The 24,825-nt window shown below is 41.5% G+C and overlaps 1 long non-coding RNA gene across 8 annotated transcripts in view; it reads left to right on the forward strand.

Moving 5' to 3' along the window:
• The first annotated feature begins 1,550 nt into the window (after window positions 1-1,550).
• The window catches only part of LOC122798329, a 387,619-nt gene continuing 364,344 nt past the window's right edge, over window positions 1,551-24,825 (forward strand). For 7 of the 8 annotated variants that reach the window (XR_006364248.1, XR_006364244.1, XR_006364245.1 and 4 more), the window contains exons 1-2: window positions 1,551-1,726; window positions 12,183-12,456. This is a non-coding gene — a long non-coding RNA (uncharacterized LOC122798329). The remainder of the gene's footprint in view (window positions 1,727-12,182; window positions 12,457-24,825) is intronic. The other variant, XR_006364247.1, reaches the window with a different exon arrangement.

Here is a 24,825-nt window from a genome sequence, read left to right on the forward strand (position 1 = left end):
TATGTATTATCGCAACCATCCATTCTCACAGTCACGTTATTTATGTTATCGACTTATCTCTCAATAAAATAAAGTGATTGCGAGAATGCGTGGTCGAAGTACCCTTCCTTCTTCCTTGCTGCCAGGACAGACTTTCCCTTTTAACTCTTTCCTAAAAGCTGAGCAGAACTTTTGTTTCCTGGAAAAAAGAAGGGAATCTAAACAGCAGCATTAAAGGCAAGTTATAAACAGTCCGAGACCGGTGCCTACAGTTCTTAACATTCAGCACTCTCCTTGTGGCTTTCGAGAATGAAATCTGTTTTAACTTTGCCAGACTTGGGCTGCAGCCTTCATTGCAGCTGTAGAAGTACAGATCAGGGGTGGTCTTGTGCTATTTTTTTCTCTTTCCATCTGTTTTATTCTTGTTGCTTTGGGTCATTTCGCAGCCAATGTGCCCAGCACATGCTGAGCTGGGTTACTTTTGATGCTTTGGTCCTTCTGGTACTTGGGGTCCGTTTCCCAACTGTAATTGGATTCACTGTTTTGCAGACTCATTGAAAGACCACACATTCTCCCAATCCGTTATTTATGTTATTCAGGAAGGAGTCGTTGTGTTTTGTGACATTAGTAAACACACAGGTAGAGGAACTGGGGACAAAGGAGTAAAATGCTAGAAGTGAGAGTACGCTGTGAAATTGTGATGCAGTTTAGGAAAGTAATGGAATTTAATTCCCTCAGTTAATGGATTAAAGTGCAAGAAGTACATGTCACTTTTTTTATGCGATGCGGATGCAGACAGGACTGAAGACAACTTTTTCTGGCCAACCACATCTGGAACTGCAGCAGCGGCTTGCTTTCCGTTCTTTTCATCTAATTGACACACACCAGTTCCCAAAACAGGGTAACCACATTTTTCAGCCGCAGAAAAGCTAAAAAGCAAGTCCATTCTGCAGTTCCGAATGTGGTTGCGGTAATACAAAAAAAAAAAAAAAAACAGAACAAACACCCTATAGCTTCCTCGTATATAGGGCCCCTGAGGTCGATAGCATTAAACTACTCAGATTAAAGCAGGGAAATGGGCCAAACGTTATAAAAATGCTGAGGAAATGCACGCACTTTACACAAGATTGCACAGAATATATTCCTTTTACAAGCACCTACTTTATTGAGGCAAAGAACCCGCTGTCTAGCAGCGGATTCTGATATAAACAACAGCACCTCATTAGAATGTGGGAGGAATCTAGAGGCAGTAGGCATACATACCAAGTCTATTACAACGGTCGAATGTGTTACATAGTGTCCTTTTGCTGAATAAATATGATTAAGTACTATTTGCCTAACAGTGAATGTGTAACAAACATGGCCTTAAGACTAAAAGTAAGGAACTTTGCTTGAGAAGTATATACAACATCAAGCCTGTAGCAGCTATCACACTAACTACTGAGAAAACAAGAGTTAGAGTGTAACACTTCTATCATTCCGGCCACGGTGTTTTCTTCCGGCGATGATGTTACTGAAGTTTTTGTGAAGTACTTTAGTATTAGGCATCCGGAAACTGGGTTAAGTTTTTTTTTTACACACAAGCATAAGGGTGGGAGTAATATGTTGTAATGTGTCGTCTTTTTCTTTGCTGTTTTAAATGCTGCCCGCCGCAAGGTGAATATCGCAAATGATAGCAGGCTTGGCTCAGACTGGAGTTTTGTTACAGCGCTCGCTATGAGGCTAAGGAATATATTGCGCTCCAATGGTACGTTTTAGCTACTAAACCTAATGCCGTATTTTGTGTTATTAAAACCAGCCAAGGAAATTTATTCATACATCGTGTAACGTGGATAGCATGTCGGTTTTGATAATCAGCGACTGTAGTTATAGTGCTGTTTTTCTTTATTAAATATTTCCCAGATTTTAATGTAAAGTCTCTAAGGGAAAGTCCGACCGGGTAGAAGCCTATTTTCAGCGGACGCCCGGGGAGAAGAGTTCTAAACTAATACAAAATGTTTTTAAGAAAAATAATTATACAATCTTCAAAAATGAAACATTCAGTTTAAATTATAACAAATTAGACAGTGTACAAACATATGTCAGCCATTTCTGTGGCAGTTAACACGCTGCCTGTTTGACACGTGGTTGTTAACTCCATTTTTTTTTTGGCGGGTTCCTTTTGTGACTAACTTATGTCTGTCCTGCATATGCTGTCCATGCTGAAATGCTCAGTAATGAATTATCATGCGAAATCGTTTAATCTGTTCAGATTTCATTCGGGAGAACAGACAACTGACCTGAAGTTTAATTGAAGCGCCTCATTAACGCTTTGTGAAGGCTTTGGTATCGTTTTGGGATTGTCAGGCTTGACTGTGAAACTGGTGGTACGCATATTTCAAGTAGTATTTCCTTACCCCGTTGATGCACACGCAGTCCCCAACACTGTAAATTTAAGATTAGGAAATATGTTCAATCTCACGCACCCCAGTAATGAATTTATGGTTGCAGCACCTTCCAACCACTACATAAGCGATTATAATGGTTTGCTTTAAATATTTAAGTTGGGCCGGCTTTTGGCGAAATTCTCCCGTACGGCGCCCACCCCCCACCATTCATACTATTTTTTTTCGTCTTCTCACACTTTTGCCTTGGCCTTGCCTACAGGGTTGTGTTAAAATGGTGGCTTTTTTAAAACGCACTGTTGTGGATAAAATAAGCAAAGTAAGCGGGTGGTCCAGGGACTGCTAAGCTTTCTGAAGCAACATGGTTGTAGATCCTTTTGAGGTTTTTATTTTATACCACCCCAACCTTTTTTTATCTAAGGGCGCTGTCGACAGAAAGTTTGAGTAGAAGGAAATCCCGTCGGCTTTGTATTAGAACATCACTAGACAAGGACAGGGGTCTGAAATTGGGGACTTTAAATATCCCAGTAACATGTTTATAAAGTTAATAGAGCAACAGTTTGCGTAAACACATTTTCTAAATAAGTATGGTGATACTAATACCTGTCATAACCGGACTGATTTTTATTTTTTGCGACTTTCCAGAAAATCAAAGTTTTTACAAAGGACTGGACAAAATCAGAGACAGTTGATGGGGATGTCAGTCTGTCCATAAGATCTGGTTCCCTTCAAAACACACATACCTTTGCTGCTTTTTTTGGTCCTCCGCCTTACCAAAAATTGTTCGGCATTGTCTGGCTTTTAGCTCTCTCTCCCATGAACTTCATAGTGAATCCTGATTTGTTTTGTAGGTCATGGATGGACTGAAGGATCAGAAAATTAGGGCAGCAGCATTTTTTTCTCCTCTGTTAAGAAATAATTAAATTCAGAAGCACCGTCAACGTTCAAAGTATCGCATAACATGCATTTTCTCTCTCTAATAGGTTCGCAGATAAGTACTAGGATAGCTGCCTTTGTGGAGCATTGTAAGCCTAACCAGTTTCCCCTGTTTGTGCTTGAATTAACCTGTCCTGTTTAGTGCTAAATTGGTCTTACCCATACAACGGAGAAGCTCCACAGTTAAAATAAACAGACAGTAGTTGCATTGGATTACTTGGCGATTAACAATTTACATAGCAATTACTTACAACATATTTACAGATGAAGAACATAGTACATCAGTAGACAACTAGAATCTTTATCTGTGAAGTACACAACAGACATTGACAAATGTTACAAGAAGTTCCTGCTGTATAATAAGTACTTGCTTATGAGCATCTGAGCTTGCTATAATCAAGGTAGTTAGTGGAGTGGAGTGGATATTTTGTGTATCACCTCTAGTTAGAATAACCGGGATCATACTGCGGTGGTGGTGCTGCGGTAGCGTTGTCGCCTCCCAATTAGATGTTGCCCGTTTGATTCTCAGCGCGTCTTCTGTGTGGAGACATGCTTGTATGGACGTTCCTTCGTTGAAGGTTGTGCGTTAGGCCCGGCAAGCCAGCACGTAAAAATCTACTACCAATCATTAGCGGACCAGAGTTCCGCTGTGGCAACCCTTAACCGGGAAAAGCCGGAAGACACAAACAATACCATAGATAATCTGAGGGGACCATTGCATGGGATAAAGCACTTAGGAGCTGCCACTGTCCATTAGTAGTACAGGGATCAGTTCTGGGGTAAATTTTCTATTATACTCTTCCGAATATGAACAGGGATGAGGATTTTTTACACGAGTGGAGTAATTTTTGTAAAAATGTGATTAGTTATGTAAAATCTTTTTCTTAACTCTCTTGTTCTCAAATATGTAATTCTTAAGACCGTCTTTGTGTAGGTTCATACTAGGCTATCTGCCCAAGGGCATTTATAAGCCTAGCCCATAGTTATTTGGCTTTCGCCACCCCTTTAGTTTGAATAAAACTATGCCTATTATTTTGCTGTGCCTCTGTCAAGCAGTGACACTGAAGTAATCCCTGGGGTATATCTGCGATCCCCCATCCATTGGTCAAGATTCCTCTTGAACAAGGCCAGCGAGGTGCTCTGCCTCACATGTACTGGGATTTTGTTCCACAGCATAGGGAGTCTCTGGGTGATGAATCTGTCCCTCCAGCACGTTCTATTAATAACCGTGTCAAGGTTTAACCGCCCTTGTGGTTCTGAGGCATCTAGATTTTTGAGGTGAAGCATATTCATCAAATCAGGGTTTGACATGGCCTTATATGTCAGGCACAGGTCACCTCTGAGCAAGCGGTATGAGACTGAATCGAGCTGGAGTTCTTTCAGTCGGGCAGCATAAGACATATTTTTGAGACCCTTTATCCTTTTGGTGAGGAACTTTTGGGGCCTTTCCAGCTGCTGCAGGTGTCGGGTCAGATGCATTCCGAATGGGGCATTGTACTCAATCATAGGTCTAATGAGTGATGAGTACAAGGGACGATGACCTCCCTTGATCTAGATGTGAATCCCTTCATAATCAGGTGGGCAATGTAGAAGGTTTTCCTAACTACTTTAGCAACATGAGTGTCAAGCGAAGGCTACTGTCAACCTGGGTCCCCAGATCCCTGATGACTTCTTCTGTGCTCAGTGGATTGCCACCTATATGGTAGCTAGGGGTAACCTTGTTTTTCCCGAAAGGTATGACTATGCATTTCTTGGCATTTAACTTTAGGCCATGGCTCTGGCACCAGTTATCCGTTTCTGTGAGGCCCTTCTGAAGGATATCTGTGTGAGATGTGTTTTCGACTATGGCGCCCAGTTTGCAGTCATCTGCAAACTTTGTCAGCCATAACCCTCCTGTGTTTGCTTATACTTCAGAAAAGTAGATGCGAACAAGAGTGGACCCAGGACTGAGCCCTGTGGGACACCACTTGTGACAGGCTTTGAGTCTGACATGGCTCCAGCAACTCTGACCCTGTGGGTTCTGTCACTTAGCCAGTTTGCAACCCATCTTGTGATGTATGGGTTTACATTCAAGCTGATGAGTTTTTCGATGATACCTGAGTGGGGTATTGTGTCGAAGGCCTTTGCCAGGTCAAGGTAGGCTGTATGGACTGCCTTTCCCTCATCAATGGCCTTGGTGACTGTCTCGAAAAAGTCAACCAAGTTTAAAGGCATGATCTGCCTTTGACAAAGCCAAACTGGGTTGGATCCAAAGTCTGCAAGTTCCCTATGTCTTTATGAGTTCCATTATGATCCTCTCCATGGCTTTACAGATAAGGCTTGTCAAGCTAATGGGACGGTAATTTCCAGGGTCGGTGGAGGCACCGCCCTTGTGAAGTGGGACCACAGTCGCCGTGCGCCACTCCTTGGAGTGCGTATCCTGAGGTGAGGCTAAGATTAAACAGCTGTCCTAACTGCGGGTTTAATTCCTCATTGAGTTCGTGGAGCACACAGCCGGGGACACCATCCGGTCCCATGGATGCTGTGTTTTTTGCTTTGGAGAGAGCAGTTCTCACCTGGGCATTGGAGATGTTTGGGGGGCTACAATCCTCTGGTATAGATATCTCTCCTTTGGGGGGGGGGAGTTTGCACTGAACCTGTCAGCCAGTATGTTGGCAATGTGTGTAGGTTCAGTAATCTTCACATCATTTTGAACTAATTCTGAGCATATCTGGGAGTTTCCTCCTAGGTTTCTAACATAGCTAAAGAAGGCCTTATGATTGTCTTTTGAGTCCTTGGCGATTTTTCTCTCAAAATCTGCCTTGGATGATTTTATGAGAGCTCTTAGTTTTTTACTTATAATGATCAAAGGTGTCTTACCTTTCAAGGATTTTGCTCTATCTTGTAGTAGCTTCCTCCTTTTGTTGTAGAGCTTGTTTATGGCTGGGGTCCACCAGACTGGACGCTTGCCTTTGGTACAAAGAGTCTTAGTTTTGTTTGGGATTGCCTGATCCATGCAGTCCTGTAGGTGCTGGTAGAAGGCATTTGTAAGTGATTCAGCGGTTTGAGTAATGTTTACCACTGGCTCAGGGGCCTTAAAGGAGACCACACTAGTTTTAGAAGTGTGAAGTCGGCTTTTGAGAAGTTTTCACTGTGGTCTTTTTATTTCAGGTGGGGGCAGGATGAGGACCTCCAGCGAGATTAGTTTATGATCTGATCTCACCAGTGAGGGGTATACTTCCGGTGTTGAACATTGTGATCCCATGTTCGTGATGATGAGATCAAGTATGTTTTCTCCTCTTGTGGGATGGTGACTAGTTGTTCCATGGCATTTGAGTTTATGAACTCCAGGAACCTTTGGGCTAGAGTGTTTGGGCTTGAGTAGTGTTCCCAGTCTATATTAGGGTAGTTGAAGTCACCTAGTATGATGGTGTTTGGAGATACATTTATCCTCTCCATTGTTTTCAGGAAGGCCATGTGAGGTTCCTGAGTTTGAGAGGGTGGCCTGTAACATGCTACAAATTGCAGAGCAGTCTTGCCTATGGTTAATTGCACCTGGATGGTCTCCGATGCATCGTGCGTTGCCACCAACCTTGAGGTGTGGGTGTCCTTTATGAATATGGACACCCCTCCTTTCTTGGTGTTGTCTGGATTTTGGGGCGGGCATGATATGAGGTGAAACCTGATAGTGCTGGGGTGCTCTCAGGAGCCTTGAACCAGGTTTCTGTCACAGCACAGACATCGATGTTCTCCATACTGAGAAGGGCCTCGAGTGCGTGCATCTTGAGATTGAGACTTCTGGCATTGAGCAGCATTACCCTTAGTTTTTTTACTTTTTTGTGTTCTAGGGTGGTAGGTTTAGAATTTGAGCCTTGCCTAAAAAAGGCACTGTGGGGGTGGCAAGCGTATAGAAGTACACATTTTGTTCAAGTGTATAAAGGTAATACATAATACTTCCCTGCAAAACTGCACTATGCCTGCTACTTTGTCTGTACGATTAGTTTATATGGCTACCTTATGCATTTTTTTTTTTTAACATCGTTATTGTTTTTGCTTGGAGCTTTTCTCCCCGGGCCTCTACTGAAAATGGGCATATATCCAGCTAGACAACAAATGTAAAATAAATAAACAATTATCATGGTAAGTAGTGTTACTGCATTTTGCTCAATATTTTTAAATGTTTGGTGTATTTGGAAGTTTTTGTCCCCAGGCCTCCGCTGAAAAAGGGCAAATTCATAGTCTAGTCGGACTTGCCCAGATAGCAAAGAAAATAAACAAAAGATGTGGCTTTTTTCCCAGGCCAAGAAGGTCAAAAGCAATTTGTGATAAATGGTCACTTTGGTATGTGAATGTAAATGTGGAAGTCTTGCTTGCGTGCATCTGTAGTCTGTAAGAAAAGGTATAAACCAAATGTTTTAAAATGCAAAGAATTGAGAAGGAGCAGAGAGTGGTGAAGGAATGCTGTCTGGAAATTCGGCTTTTGCAGTTACGATTTGGTCAGTTTAGAATAGCTAGATAAAGTTGTACTTAAATGTTTTTCAGTACTGCACTCTTGAAAATTATTTTCTGTTTCTTGTACAATTCCATAGATTTAATTCTTAATTGTATGGTTTAATTTGTTCTTTTCTAAGTAAAATAGTTTCATTTTATTCACCAAAAAATGTTGTGGCTGGTCTTTTGTGTATTTGAGGATATTTATTGCTAACTGGAATCAAAGCTGCAGGAATCCACCTCCCTTGGCTAGATTGCCTTGGTCACTCTAGAAGTACAGTTACTGTATGCAAGTGAGCACTGGAAGGCAGTGGAGGCACTAAACATAGAGAGATAGTGGTCTGGAGAGCTAACAGAAGTATGCTCAGTGTGGTTTTCAGTATGAAACCTGTTCTGTGTTTTGGGTGGTTCAGGCCCATGCCCAGGGACAGCAGTACATATTTCTACAGGTTTGTGTTTCTAGGCTGCACATAAGAAATTGCTTAGTGATTCATAATTGTGCTTCTTATTTGTACTTTAATTTGTTTGGTAATAGAGTTGTGACTTGAGAGACCGTACTCTTAGTGGCCGTTCATATTTGTTGACAGTGGTGCTGTTCAAACCCCATATGCTTTCTACCCTTCTCCCTTAATTTTGGTTAGTAGTGGTGTAATTTTAAACTCATTTTTCTCTCTTGCTTTGGTGAGCAGTAGTGTGAATATTGGGCTTAATTTAGTCTACAAAGCAGTTTTGTCAACAAAGGTATTTATACCTTCACATCAGCAGAGTAATATACAGGAGTATTGGAGTACATACAAATTATTTTATTTTTTGGTTTAATTTAGGAAATTGACAGAAATGAGCTCTGAAGTTTAGGCTGAAATGTTAGTGTAACAGCTGATTAAGGAGTGAAAAATTAAGGGAACTTTGCGTGCCAATGTGCTTAATGGAGGAAAAGATAGCCCCTTGTGTAGCTTAAATACAGCCCGCTAAATCAGGGTAGTGTGACATGACTGTGGTTGTGCAGCAGCAGAAAAAGGACAGTCTGACCCCTCCCAGAAGACCTTAAAATTAGGATGGAATTAGAGACTGTCACTAGAGAGAAATGTCTGGAGCTTTGAGGCATCTGAGAGAATGAAGCAGAGGAGGTGCAAGGAGAAGTGAGAGCAAGCCAGCGAAAGACAGCAATAGTATTGGCATATACAGGAAATGTTGATCTTCGCTGGAGATGTGACAATTAAGTGCTTGTGTAATTGACACCAAATTCACTAGGGGCAGTGACTTCTAACTCCTTTCCTTATGGTTGAAGCAATGTATGCTATCGCAAAGTTAAGTAATGTTGATTTTATGTGAATATTTAGTTTTGACCCCTGCAGCGTATAGACATTGATTTTTAAGGTAGGTAACAGTAACTGGTATACAGAAGTAAGCATTCAGTTTCATGGCTGGATGAGTGGTTGTCAAGTCAGAATATTTAAAATGCAAGCAGATCTGGGAGGAAGCACTCTACCCTCTGCTTGAGAAGAATCTAGATGAAAGATTGGGAGTGTAATACTGTAGAGATGAGGAGGAATCTAGCAAGCTGGTCACAATTAAAAGTAAGTTATCCAACCTTCACTGTGTATTGGTGTAAGGGAACTTGGGGAGGGGAGGGGTGGCATCCTATACTGTTACTGCATATTTTTCAGTTCTAGTATTTGTCCTGGTTCTGGGATTAAATATTTTTCATTGCAACTGTGAAAGGGGTAATGTGGTACCAGTATCCACTGAAACTATGTAGAAAAATATCACAGGAGGCAGAAAGCATGGGTACAACTGCAACAAAAGGTGTACCCTATTTTCTAGTAGAGAAGGAAAATAAATACTGCATCAGGCATGACTATTCTTAGGCCTACGGTAGATGCAATAAGAACTTGAGAGGGACATCTTTTTCAGTTTGAATTTTGAAGAGGGGTAAGAAACCAAACAGGTGACTTGAGTTCAGTGACTTTACAGTGGAGGTTGTAATAAGAATGATCTTGAAACAGGCTTGGTAAAGAAAGTACATCTCCAATTAACTCTGTACCTAACATAGGCAGAAACCAACACTACTCTGATATGTGCGCACAAGATCACTTACATTAGCATACAAGGAGACTTGAGAAGAGTGTGACAGTTATTTCTTTAACATTTTTTACAATCAAACCTATTACGTTCTTTCAGCATATAACAGCATAGGGGTATAATAAGTTGACTGTGTTTTTCATTTTATGGGAGGGTAGGGAGGCAGGCTGTATTTGCAGATATGCTTTGCCTTTACAAGCAGTTGTCTTTTCAGTATATTGGGTAGTATCATGTCCGCTTTGAACATTCTTCCTTGGAAAAAAGTATAAGACTGCATTTTTTTTCCTTTCCAATAATTTTGTTCAGACTATCACTGAATCATAAGACTGGAAAAAGGTCCAAAAAAGCATCTTAGGGCATGTACAGTTAGTTAGTTCCATTGGTTCCGAGGCTTAGGCCAGTTGTCTTGCCTTAACCAGTTTCCTTTCAGCAAAGGCTTGAGTTTCACAGAATGCAAGTAAGGAAGTAACTTTCAGCAGCTTTAGTTTTTGCTTGATTGTCTCCCTTGGATACATGTCTTCATTTATTGTCGGTGGTAGTATGACTGCAGTGGTCAGAAAAGCCTTTTGCATGGTTCATCTCATAAGTAAAGGGATTGCATCCAGAAAAAAGGTCATTGCCTCTCTGTACTCCTCTGTCATTAGGCCAATAATTGAGTGCAAAGCCCCATTTGGTATGTACCTCTCCAAACACCTGCACCAACTGGAAAGGCCACAGAAATACCTCACAAGGAATCCATGGCCTCCAACACCTGTCCTACGTTGACAAGCTCAAACCACTGTCACTGTACTGTGTTGTACAGATTGCTCAGAGGTGACCTGTGTCTCACCTACAAGGCAGTGTCAGACCCTGCTCTACTCTATATGCTCCATATCCGCAAGTCTAATTCCTTGCATAGTACCCACTCCAAAAGCCTTAATCTCATATGCTATGGATAATGCAGTACCCTGTATACATGTGGTCATACACAGCCAGGCATGGAGACAAGCATGTGGAAGGAGCGGGGACACCAGCCAGTGTGTACACTGCCAACTGAGACTGGTGATGGAGCTGTTTTTGGAGTGGGGGGGGGGTTAGTTCAGCAGTGAGCCTGGATCTTGGCCACCACCGTTGAAAGATACTCCCCTTCCCTTGGAAGTTGGACGTTTATGTGGTAGCAGCAACCCTGAATTTGGGGCACTGATCGGAATATAGCAGAGTTCCTTTGGTATTGTTGCTGGAGAGTTCGTAAAGAAAAGAGCAGAGACAGGCCAGTACTGTGTACAAATTGCAGTAACCTCATTAGGTTTCTGTCCCTGAAAGGCAGGGACATACAGTTAATGTACAGGGGATAGTCTCTTGAAGGAAAGCCGGAGATGATAGTAGTAATAAAATGGCTGGTGGTACCAAGGTCTGCCAGTAGGCATTTCTGGGCAAAGTCCATACCATTCCCTTTTCAGTCCATATGGGTATAAACTTTAATTCTGTTTGCTTTATGTGGAGTTGTTATTGGCTGGGTATTGTGAATCGCATGACGGTACACTGCAGGATATATGAGAATTGACAAGAGGGCTGGAAAGGCTGAAGGTTAAGCTAAAGCTGCTTTGATGCTTTTGTCTGTTCTTGAGGAACCTTTTCAGAGGGTAGCTGTGGACATGGTGGTTTCTCTTGGTACCCCAAACTTCATAGGTCTGAGGTATAAATTGGCGGCTGTGATGGGCTGTGCTACCAGATGCCATGAGAAGGTGGTTCTTTCCTGTACTGAAACAGAACAGCAAAAAAAAAACTGTACTCCTCCAGTGAATCACAGAGGCTAAAAGGTGAACATTTGCAGTGTTGACCGAAAAATCAGAATTGTAGAACTGAAAAACTCAACATTTTAATAGATCAAGTGCTTTTAGTCTTCCAGTCAAAAACCTTCCTTAAGTGTACCTTTTTAAATTAAGGTTTCATACATCTAAAATTCACTTTGGTAATGTTATAAAAATGTGTAGTAAAATAATTATACAAAATGTTTAAAAAATGTATTAAATATGAAATGTGTATTCATTCAACATTGCACCTGTATTTTTATTGTGGCATTGACATGTTTGTCACTGTAAATCTCTGTGCAGGCAATAATTCAGGAGTACTTCCCTGTTCTGACATAGTCTTGTCAATAACAAAAAAAAAATGTTTTAAAGTCTGGGCATTGAAGTGTGTTCTTATAAAGTGCGTTAGTCAATTTGGATTTTTTTAATTAGATAAACATGTTCGTAAATGTGCTGTTTTAATGCCCTTGCCACTTTAGCTATGTAAAACACGGGACAAGAAGTACATGTTGCTAAATGTACAATCTTTTTTGTTTTACAGCTACAAATAACCTTGTCATGCAAGTGTTTATCATAACCATCTACTGTTACATAACATCCATTTATGAACATGGCTTATCAAGGATGAGTAACTTGGAGGTCCCTAGACTGAGGATGGCAGTTTACTACCATGAGCCAGAACAAAATGCTGTGGTTTTGGAGAATGTATACATTTCCTGGGGATTGGTGTGTGTCTCAGAGTGGAAGAGTTTATTGTTACGGGTCAGGGAAGCTATGCCAAATATTGAGGTGTTTCATGTGGAGCATATTTTTGGGTATGTATGGTGTAGGCCAGTAACCAGACTGGTGATGCATATTTCCTGCTTGTATTTGTGACCATGCTGCACTTTGTGAATAACTACTTTTATTTGCAGAAATCTGAGACCATGTCTGTTCCTTCATGGATCAGTTTCTTTTTCCTGAACTGTGTTCCTCTGCAGCTTGCTTTCACGTCACAATTTTTTAATTGGTGAGTAACAGAAATGGACTTGGTATGTATAAATGTGATAATGTATTTTTCAAAAAATTTCTAGCTCAAGCCATATGCCAGTAGCCTGTCCAGCCTGTTAAATGTTCACAAGTGACAATAAGTTTGAAACATTCTTTATAGAACATGAACAATCTTCCTCGTCAGAGCACAAGTAAATAGCATAGACCTGTTTGAAAAGGCTTTACTCCCTTGCATCGAGAACAGGAATTTGGAATCCCCCCCCCCCCCCAGCTTGCTTTATAGATACTCCTTACGCTAGAGTAAGTCCCCTACACTGAGAGCAAGTCTTTTGGAAATGGGCTCACTCTGAGATTTTTAGGTTGTGCTTCAGGCTTTCAAATTGAACTCCCCAAAGTCTGTTGTGGTCTATAGCTGAATCTTTGTCTCTTGGGCCTGGGGCCTATGTGCACTGTCAGATTTCCGCCTGTGTCTCTTTCTGTTCCCTTCTTTTTAGTAACCAGAAGGGGAGCGTGGCTTTCTCAATTTATTGTGCGTTTATCCTAATGCCCCACCACCAGAGCTTCACACACCCCACAGCAGTTGCTAGTGAGCCCTGTATTGCATAACCCCCCCCCCCTTCGACCTATGGCTGTGAGCAACATTAGTCACCCAGATCTCAACTCAGCTCAGTGGTGAATGGGTATCTTTCTAGGTTTTGTGCTAGGGTTATCTCCTGTTCTGATTTTTTTTCTGAGGTCTTTTCTTTTAAGTTTAGAGCTCATCTGTAAGTTTCTTTACTCTTCTGCTCAAACTTCAGTGTGCATTATCTATTGCACCACAAGATTTTGACAGCCGCTACATGCTTGGCTGTCTTTTTTTCCTTTCCTTACATTGAAGGATAACTTTTGTGACATTGGGCGATGTGATACTGTTATTACTTTATTAACACAAGCAGCATCTGACTGCCATATCCATGCCAGTTTCGTTTACAGGGAGACCTGCATTTCATTTTGAAGGATGAAGTAATAACTTTCTTCTGTTTAACCTTTGTGCATTAAAGGTTTAATGTAAACTGTTAATCAGGAAGGTCTGTAGGCATTGCACACAAGTTAAGATATTTAGTTTAAATTCCGAAACTTTAAATAAATTCTGAGGTGCTCTGTACTCTTCCACTTGGACCTCAGTTTGTCCTTGCAGCTTTAGGTTCTGTGACTACAGTTCTTCAGTAGAGATCTGTGCAGTTGTTTCTGTAGCTTTCAGACAATTTGCCACATTAATCTCTCTGCCTCTGAAGGCTAGTGCAAATGCCTCCCTGCTGTTTGAGGGAGTTATCTTTCTTTTGTAGGCTTGTTACAGCATTATTGCTTTCTTGTACCAGCTTGGCAGAAGAAGCAAGGGATGAGAAATAGTGGTTTAATTTACTATTTGCTTTGGATTTCATTTTCAGTCTCCAGGTTTTTGCACTTTCACCCACCTTACAACACAACTTCCTGCAGCATGTCTTCTGTTTATTCATTTTTGTTCCACCTCCTGGATGTGTTGATTTTAAGTGTAATTGTCACTGTTGTATCTTTCTTTAACAGGGAAGACCTCAAAAAGATACATGTAAAAAGTATTTACCAATGTACATGTTTTAGAATTCTGGTTTGTGTAAGCAGGGTTGCTTCTTTGTCAAGAGCAAGAGTTTTTGTACAATTCTTGATTTTGTCGGAGTACACAAACCAAGTCCTAGAAGCTTTTTAGTTTTAGATCAGGCAGAGTATTAACTTTTTGTAACTCCTGCCACAGTTCGTACTTAAAGGAGAACCACAACCACAGACTGGAAACATGTTTATTTTGTCACGGTTTAGTGTGGTTTAGTGTTTCCTGCATTTTAACACTACTCTGGGACTTTTTACGTGTTTTAAAAACAGTTTTATATGTAATTTCTGAGTCTGACCATTGGGGTCTGGCATCTTGAAGTAATTCTGATTGTTTAGTCTGCTTCTAGGTATCCCACAACGCAGTGCTAGTCGGTTTAAAAAAAATTACATCACACAGGCCTCTCTTTCCTAAAGCTCCTGTCATCGCATTGATTTTACATGCATATACTGCTGTCTTTCAGTTAAAGTAACATTTCATGCTGTTCAGTGACTACTTAAAACACAAGCAGTGTGAATGCAATGGAACAGACTTTCAAAAGTACTTTTTACTGCTGCTTCTTTTCAGAATGGCTAAATTGCATTCTTTTGTGAAGCCTGAATTGTACTGCTTTGACTCGTATCCCACCCCCCCTTCACACCTAACTTCCCTAGCTGTCAAAGTGCTAATGGTAATTTAAGTGGTTACCTGCAGTGATTGACAGCTCACAGCAGGAGACTTGACTCGTGTACTGTTGCAGGAAACTTGACTCGTGTACTGTTTTCTGTGTTCCAGCCTTTACTTTCTGTATGGGTATGGGAAGGACCAGGGAGCTGTGGCATGGGTGGGCTTTTAGGACGGTCGTGGTGATGTAAATTTTTTTGGGGGGGGGGGGGTATTGGCCAGAAAACTACCTGTATTCAGTGGCCTTGATGACATCAGTGAATCGGGAGACTGCAGCAAACTTTTCCAGGGCATGATAAAAGTTTTTTGAAAGTGAAACCACCACAGTACAGTAAGGTACTGTTCTAGTGGAGAGAAGGTTGATTTAAAGTATTTTAAATGCTGTATTGTTTATTCATAGCAGGGACAGTAAATAGGGAGAAAAAGGACAAAGAAGTTCAGCATTTGAATCCTGTTGTCCTTTAATTCTGCAAGTACACAATGACCGCTTAGGTCTGAAACAGACCTCTCTTGTTTTTTAAGCTCCAACACAAGGTGCCCCCCCCCCCAATTTGTACACTGTTTTTCTCTGACTCCTTTAAAATGTAACAGTTTCCTTTTTGGCTTGTGATGACACTTTTTTTTTATATATATATATTCCAGGTTGTAAAAGAAGTTCATATACCCTATTGTAAAAGAAGTTCATATACCCTTTTGGACAAGTCAGAAACTTGCCTGACAGATCTGTCAAGCTTAAACAACAACTTTTTTAAAAAACAAAATTTTCATTTTCAGAAGCCATCTGTTAGTGTGTGTCTGCTTGGAGACTGTGCCCTCTTGATTGTGTTGGCACTTCAAAATGTGCAGTAATGGCCAGAGAATGTGCCTCATTTTACTGTTGCTAGTTGACCATTTGTTGTGAAAATAATCTCTTGCCTTTTTACATACTACTGTTTTGGCCTTGCATGAAGTAATAGTCACCAAAAATATTTGTTAATGAATTGCGTGCTTCTTGTATCATTGTGAGGCACAGAAAAAGTTAGGCTGGGTATGGATAAACATCTGACATACCATCTTACTTTAGTCCTACTCTCATATGCAGAGTTCCTGCCCAGCTTGGTTTAACTGATGGCTTGGCTTATACCAGGGATGGACTTGTAATCAGTTTTACTCTGCTGATTTTTGAGTACCAAAATCACTGTCTAAAGCAGATTACAGATCCCTTAGTCAGGTGTTTCATATGCATTAGAATAACTTTGTACCTTAGTTTGTGTGTGTATTTGCATAAGAATGCAATTTGTTTAGCTATATTTCCGTCTAGTTATACTTTTTGTAATGCCATTTATTTTGGCTTGTCACAAGGTCATTTTGAGATCCTGCTGAAGAATATTGTAGAGTGGGATCCTTAAGTCTGTGTTGAGAGAAAATTTCCTCTCTGACCTTGCCAACAAATTAGGAGGCTTTGAAATAGGTTAGTTAGTTGTTCCAAAAGCCAGTGTAGCCAAAGATGGAATTTGTAGCAAGAATTTGCATATAGTCTGTCTATCTGTCCCGTTGGTCAGTGTTCTACCTCTTCTTCCTCCTTTGTCAAGAGCTTGCAGCTTACGACCATGCCTATTGTTTTGCTTTCTAGCTTCCTTTATGTAGCAAATGTTTATAACTTGCACTCCATTTCCAAAACCGCCTGTACTCCTCACAAACAGCAAAGTGAATATTTTATGTATCCTCTGTTTCAGATATTGAGGAGTAAGTGTACATCTATTTAATCATGTTGTTTTTAAATGAAAAGCAAAAGTAAGCTTTTCCTTTGCCTTTACAAAACTTCTGATTGATTACCTTACCTCTGAAGGAGTAGATGAACTACAATTTGACTGTGGACTATCCCTCCTTGTCTATGCTTTCAGAGAAAAAAAAATCACGGATTTTTAAATACACCATTAGAGTTGCTTCATTCTCATTTTCCCCTCCAGCTGAACATCCCTTGTGTCCTAATTGACTGCCTCTTTATAAGCTTGTAGATCTTCTTTTACTTGTCTTAATGTAGTATGTTTCTAAAAATGAAAATATCTAACAATCCAGCAGTAAAGAGCTACTAGTAATGTTTAAAAATTAGACGCAATCCAAGACAGCTGCAGAAGCTGCCTGTCAGACAAGTGGTTTAGACTGACTGCTGCAACAGTAAAATAAATGAGGTTCTTTCATAGTTTCATAGTATAGTACTAGGCTATCTGCCCTGGGGCATTTGTAAGCCTAGCCATAGTGTTGTGGCTTTTGCCACCCCATGAAATGGTACAAAAATGTACAGAATAAATTTAGAATACTGTGCCTCTGTCTAGTAGTGACACAATGAAGGTCCCCTTATATAATAGAATTAGTTTACTGTGCCCCTGTCTAGCAGTGACACAGATGTGACCCCTGAGGTAAACTTACGATCTCCCATCCACTCATCAAGATTTCTTTTGAAGAGAGTCAGTGAGGGGCTCTGCCTAATACGAACTGGGATCTTGTTCCAAAGCATGGGAAGCCTCTGGTTTATGAATCTACCCTTCCAGTATGTCCTATTCATACTTGTGCCGAGGTTTAAGTCTTTAGCTCTCGTGGTCCTGATGAATTTGGATCTTTTGAGGTGGAGCATGTCCATCAGATCCTGATTGGACATGGCCTTGTACGTCAGGCAGAGATCACCTCTGAGAAGGCAGTATGCTACTGAATAGAGCTGAAGTTTCTTTAGTCTGGCAGAATAAGACATGTTGGAGACCCTTGATCCTCTTGGTGAGGTACTTTTGTGGTCTCTCCAGCTGTTGCAAATGCCGGGTGAGGTACATACCAAATGGGGCATTGTACTCAATCATGGGTCTGATGGAGGAGTATAGGGGTACAATGACATCCTTGGATCTGGATGTGAATCCCTTCATGATGAGGTGTGCAAGGTAGAATGTTTTTCTAACCACTTTGGCAACGTGGGTGTCAAATGAGAGGTCGCTGTCGACTTGGGTCTCTGATTACTTTTTCTGTACTCGGTGGGTTGCTGTCTGTGATAATTTGTGGGTACTTTGTTTTTCCCAAAGGGGATGACTATACATTTTTTGGCATTTAGTTTAAGGCCGTGACTCCGGCACCAGTTGCCCGTTTCTGTGAGGCCTTTTTGTAGGATGTATGTGTCCGCTGGTGTATCGACTATGGCGCCTAGTTTGCAGTCATCTGCGAACTTTGTCAGCCACAACCCTCCCATGTTTGCTTTGACATCTGAGAAATAAATGCCGAACAAGAGGGGTCCCAGGACAGATCCCTGTGGGACATCACTTGTGACTGGCTTTGAGTCTGACATTGCTCCAGCGATTTTAACTTTATGGGTTCTGTCCTTTAGCCAGTTTGCAACCCATCTAGTGACATAAGGGTTTACGTTTAAGCTGTTGAGCTTATCTATGATGCCTGAGTGGGGTATTGTGTCGAAGGCCTTAGCCAAGTCCAGGTAGGCTGTATGGACTGCTTTGCTCTCATCAATGGCTCTAGTGACTGTTTTGAAAAAGTCAACCAGGTTTAAAAGGCAGGATCTGCCCTTTACAAAGCCAAACTGGGTGGGGTCAAGTGTCTGTAGGTCCCCTATGTCTCTGTTTATGAGTTCCATAATGATTCTTTCCATAGCTTTGCAGACCAGGCTGGTTAAGCTTATGGGGCGGTAGGTCCCAGGGTCCGTAGAGGTACCTTCTTTGTGGAGTGGGACCACAGTTGCTGTACGCCAGTGTTCAGGTACATATCCTGAAGTAAGGCTAAGGTTAAGTAGCATTTTTATGTGTGGGTTTAGCTCCTCTTGGAGTTCACGTAACACGCAACCCGGGATACCATCAGGTCCCATTGTTGCTGTGTTTTTAGCTTTGTTTAGGGCGGTTCTCACTTGGACATCTGAGATGACAGGGAGATTACATTCAGCTGGGATAAGTATTTCTTCTTTTGGGGGTGAGGGAGGGGAGAAATTTGCACTGAACCTGTCAGCCAGAATGTTGGCAATATCTGTGGGTTTGGTGTATTTTTTGTTGTTGTGAACTAACTCTGAGCATATCTGAGGGTTTCATGAGGTTTCTAACATAGCTGAAGAAGGCTTTGTGGTTATCTTTAGTGTCCTTAGCGATTTTTTTCTCTCAAAGTTGGCCTTGGATGTTTTTATGAGAGAACGTAGTTTTCTGCTAATGTTGATCAGAGATGTCTTCCTTTCATGGGATTTTGCTCTGTCGTGCAGTAGCTTCCTTCTTTTGTTATACAGTTTGTTAATGGCTGAGGTCCTCCAGACAGGACGCTTGCCTTTGGTGGAGAGGGACTTGGATTTATTTGGGATTGCATGATCCATGCATTCTTGGAGATGTCCATAGAAAGCATTTGTGAAGGATTCGGCATTGTGGGATGTGGTATCCACTGGCACAGTGGGCTTAAAGGTTACCATCTCAGTCTTAAGAAGAGTGAAGTCTGCTTTTGAGAAGTTTTTCACTGTGGTCTTTTGTGCTGGGGGTGGAGGTGGGATATATATATCCAGGATGATTAGTTTGTGGTCAGATCTCACTAGTGAGGGGTATACTTCCGGTGTGGAGCACTTTGTCCCCATGTTTGTGATGATCAGGTCTAGTATATTATCTCCCCTAGTGGGAGAGGTGACTAGTTGTTCCAGTGCATTTGAATTTATGAATTCCAGGAACCTTTGGGCTAGGGTATTAGGGTTAGAATAATGTACCCAATCTAGGTTTGGGTAGTTGAAGTCTCCCAGTATGATGGTATTTTGTGATGCATTCATATCCTCCAATGTCTTCAGGAAGGCCGAGTGGGGTTCCTGAGATTGGGAGGGTGGTCTGTAACATGCTACCAGTTGTATAGCAGTTTTGTCTATGGTTAGTTGCACCTGTATGGTCTCTGATGCTTTATGTGTTGCTACTAACCTGGAGGTGTGGGTGTCCTTGATGAATATGGACACTTCCCCTCCCTTTGTGGTTCGGCCCGGGTTTTGGGGCTGAAAAGCATGATACGAGGTATAGCCTGGTAGCGCTGGGGTGCTCTCAGGAGCCTTGAACCAGGTTTCAGTTACTGCACAGACGTCGATGTTCTCCATGCTGAGGAGTGCATAGAGTGCCTGCATCTTGAGATTTAGACTTCTTGCGTTGAGCAGCATTACCCTTAGTTTTTTTCCATTTTTGTTTTCTAAGGAGGTGGGTTTGTCTTTTGAGCCTTGCCTAAGAAAGGCACTATGGGGGTGGCAAGAGCCTTAGCCAATATCCGGAAGCCCAGCGGTAACAGGTGTAAGCCATCCCTTGCGAAGCAGCGTGGCTTGTCCAACATGTCATCCCAGGCAGACAGATATTGGATCCCCTTAGAATGACACCAGTACTTGAGCCCATTATTAAAGCTGATCATCTTGTCTTTGTATTGTGGTATCATTCTTGGTGAGGGCAAGATGCTGGTCAGGGTCATACCAGCCTGGGCTACATAATCGGAGAGCTCCTCTGTCTCTCTTCATGTAGTCCAGGGAGGTACGTCTCTGGTCATTCACGCCAGCATGGACAATGACAGAGTCATATTTGTACTTGCTTTGGAGTGACTTGAGTGCGTGTGGTATGTGGCGGATCCTAGCTCCCGATAGACAGCTCACAGTCACCCTCTCCTTGTTCAGCCTGGTCAGCGGGACATCAGTGTGTCTGACTAGTCACCTATTACTAGTGTATCAGGCATGGCGTTTGGCCTTAAGGGCTGTGATTGGTTGACACACTGATTTATTGAAGTATGTGTTGCATGTGTTTGTGGATTTTTGGATGTCTGCTTTGGGAGCCTCTGTTGTTTTGGTAAGTTTTTTATTAGAGCCTCTGAGTATGTCTTTGTGTTTTTATGTGTTTGGTTTGCAGTTGTGGTAGGTCTATGTGGGACTGGGATTGTTGTGTGTGTTGTGTGGTTACCATCTCCTCCTGTCTGGTCATGCCAGCCCTGAGTTGAGAGAGTTCAGCCTCCAGTTTGGCTATATAGTTGCATCTCTCACATGTATTTGTGTTTGTTGGGAGGAGGAGACTGTTGTCTGTGTACATGAGACAATTGTAGCATTGTCTCAAGATACCCAGATTGACCAGCTGAACTGGAGAGGACGCCAGTAATCTACCACTCGACATGCTAGAACAGTATAAGGGAGTGCTGTACCTTTTAGGGAAGTGGATATTCACAGGGGTGGTAGGTAGATGTAGTGCTTTACTTAGTACGAGAGTGCTTACTTAGTAGAGAAGTATTGAGAACAAGTGCTAGGCTTATAATATAGTGAGTAGTCTGATTATACTAAGAGTAGAGCTTCCTTAAGGGAAAATTTGAACAGCAGACTTGGCAGAGCCAGAAGAAATTTAACCGGCGCTGCTCTGCGCACAACTGCGCAAAGCCGTGCAAATGCAGATTTTAAACGGGGAACTACAAAAGAGCTACAAATGGTCCAAAACAACCAATTACTACAGCTTCTTGTGCTGAGGTCACTTCCTACAGGGACAGGTAGGCTGCTCAAGGCTCCCCACTCCCACTGGTGAGCAAAGAAACTTCCTTCTATCCAAGTAAGGTAATGGACAACACAGGAACTACACCACAGCCCAGAATACAGCAATGCCTGTAAACTGGTCTAAACTAGTCGAGGAGAGGCAGGAAAACAAGGATTATTTTTGTTTTTGATAGAAACACACAGAAAATGCAGAAACAGTGATAAATCAGTTACACAGGCTAGCACACTTTAGTGGGCAGCCTCAACAGTTAAATTAAACAAACTAACTTTCGATCAAATTCGACTAAAAAGTAACTTTAAGTGCAGATTTTAAAATAATGCAGCAAACTGTTAAAAAAAACAGTTCAAGCTAGTTCAGGGTAAGCTACAGAAGCTATTCCAAGTGAAAAAAAAAGCAAATATACTTAAATCCAGAAAGTAGTCGCTTTTCTGAGTTCTCTGTAGCTAGGACCAATCTGCAGGACCACGAGGACCTTGTCTGAGCAGTAGGAATCGGGCACAGAACTGGTATGGCCTCAAACCCAAATCGCTTGCAAAGTGATGATGACCCCAGATCATATAAATACTACGCTAACATACATGGTGATTTAAAACATTTAATAATAGGGTTACTGTGTCCCTGATCTTCAAAACAAATACTATTTCAGTGTTGGAGAATGTGTTTTATTTTCAACTTTAATATGAACATGATGTATAAAGTTTTTAAAGTTAGTCCGAGACACTAATTATGGGCTTATTAACCATTTGGAATTGGATCACTGGTTATCACACTGAGTAAATAAACTAATCAAGCTTAAGCACCTGTTTTTATTATAGGGTTCAGAGAGATGCTTTACTTTTAGGCATAATATTAGCTTCTCTCTTGTGGCTACGTTTTCTCCCGTGCTGTAGGAATTTTTCTGTTTTTGATTTATTAATTTGTTTTAGCTTCAGGTCCTCTGGCTGACCGACAAAATGAAGGTGGAAAGAATACCTGCAGTGCCAATTTTGCATCCCTGTAGAGCCTAGCCTGATGGCACCTCTGCCTGCGTCACGTTGGCTTATTTATTCTGTGGAACTGAATCTCCAAGTGCTCTTTCAAGTAGTGTGCCTTTGCACAAAGGCAGTCCATACTCCGCAGGCCTTTACTTCATAGATGCAATATCTGGTGCAGGTGTCATCCAAGTGACTAGGCAGAGCCAGCTCATTTCCCATCTCCTACAAATGCCCAGGTAGTTCTTTGAAGCCAGTTCTCCTGCACTGTTGTCGGGGCTTTCACTCTGTGCTCCTGGCAGAGCATTGCATTTCATGCTTATTTAGTCTTGGGCAGCTGGCTTAGCTGTGACAGCAAACGTGCTTCTGGCTTCATGTAAGCCTGTAACTCCAGAAACTTGACAAGTCTGTAGGACTGTGCCCAATTAGGAGGGAAGGACTGCTATGCTGAAAATGCCTTCTTACTGAGCAGACTTCCTTTGGACCAAAAAAAAAATTAAATGTATTTGGCCATGTTGTGCAAGATCCAGTCACAGACTTCTAAAAGAACTGCTTGAAATTTCATGCATACCCAGCATGGTGTGCTTTCAAGCTGAGTAGTAATATAATGACACGACAGGTAAGAAACTGCAGTCATGCTTAGCTTGTTTGTGGTAGTGAGGATCCCTTTTGTAGAGGAAAATATACCATGGTTCAAAAAGTTCTGCTTATGGTGTCATTTAAGCATGAAGCAAGCCCTTGACTGCATAAATGTAGTTTAGTTTACTGGTGTAGCCTCATCTGCAAGTATATTGGATTTATGCCGATTTTTAACAACTGGCAAACATGGACAGGCAGGTGTGGGTAAAATTCTGAAGAACCTGAAAACTGATAGCCAGGTCTGGTTGCAAAAGTACATTTTAGGATGCATTTGGCATTCATAGCCGTCATCTTCATAAGATGCAGATGCCACTGTGTTGCAAATGATTGCTATCCTGAAACTTGTGTAATGTCTGTCAAATCAGTCAGTGTGGTACATTGCTGGTACCATTTTTTGAATGCTGGATAAAGGCTGAACACCCCTTAACATAGACACTTGGGGGGGCTGATGCCCATCAAACCCTTCACTTCCAGCTGCTCTACAGACCCGTTTATTTCTGGGGCAGAGCTTTGTCCCATTCTTTCCACTGTGGTAAGTGCCATTTGCATCAGGAATGGGTGTCCCCATCTCAAAAAGTAGCTAGGGCCTATGTCTGGTAATTAAGCCCTATTAATATATCCTCTGAGCATGTCCAGTCTGCCCAAGGAGTTGGTGTACAATAGGGTACTGCAGTGTATGTACATGCCTCCACATGTGCATAATCAAATGGACCTGTTTTCATTGTATACCCTGCTTCTGTGCCATCAGACCAAGTGAATGTTGCTACTTCATTGCATGTCTGTATTACATATTTGCTCAGATGTGGTATAAGATTTTGAAAATTGGAAGTATTGCAAGTTTAATGTCAGTTGCAGTTTTGAATATTTTGCAGTGTGTGTATCTGTATGTTACATTATAGTGTGTGTGTGTGTATCTGTTGTTGTCTTTCATGTTGCCTTATAGTGTGTGTGTGTGTGTGTGTGTGTGTGTGTGTGTGTGTGTGTGTGTGTGTGTGTGTGTGTGTGTGTGTGTGTGTGTGTGTGTGTGTGTATGTGTGTATGTGCGTGTGTGTGTGTGTGTATGTGCGTGTGTGTGTGTGTGTATGTGCGTGTGTGTGTGTGTATATGTGTGTATGTGTGTGTGTGTGTGTGTGTGTGTGTATATATATATATATATATATATATATATATATATAATCTGATTCATTAAACTCCTATAGTGGTGGTTGAAAAAAATTCTATTAGTTCTTTGTGTAGCTTTTGTCTACTTTCTTTTTCCGCTTCATTTCTGGGACTAGACTTGCATTCATTTTTGTTCAGCTTTTATAGTAAACTTCTCTTTGCTGTTTAACAGCATTCGGGTCACATTCCATTCACATTGTGAGTGATTTTATTTGCATTATAATATTTTAATGGGGCTTAGCTTAATCACTCTGAATTTTTTTCTTTAGGTTTTAGTTGATGTTGCAAATCTTATTCAGGCATTTTGTATCTGTGCCAGCGTTAAATGTCCTTCAGTCCTTTGGTTACAAAGCTGCCATACATTCTGGTATTATTTTATTGCCCCCCTTAAACATAACTTGTGTATGCATCCTATTTATTTCTGGCTTTGTGTGTAAATTACAAAATGCCACATTAAGGGATATGCAACTTTGTACAGAGTGGTAAAAATTAGTCTGGTCATCTTGGGCAGATAGAGATATTGTAGTTTTTATGTGAAGGATTCATAATCTTTGCAGAAAAATAAACTTGAATACAGCTAGTGAATTGATTTCAAGCTTTTATTCATTCTTAACCTCCCTTCTTTTGCCCATATGCTGCAGGTAAAAGGGT

Source organism: Protopterus annectens, chromosome 3.part1 (assembly GCF_019279795.1).
Source record: "Protopterus annectens isolate FY-2018-M chromosome 3.part1, PAN1.0, whole genome shotgun sequence".
Classification (NCBI taxonomy): Eukaryota; Metazoa; Chordata; order Ceratodontiformes; family Protopteridae; genus Protopterus; species Protopterus annectens.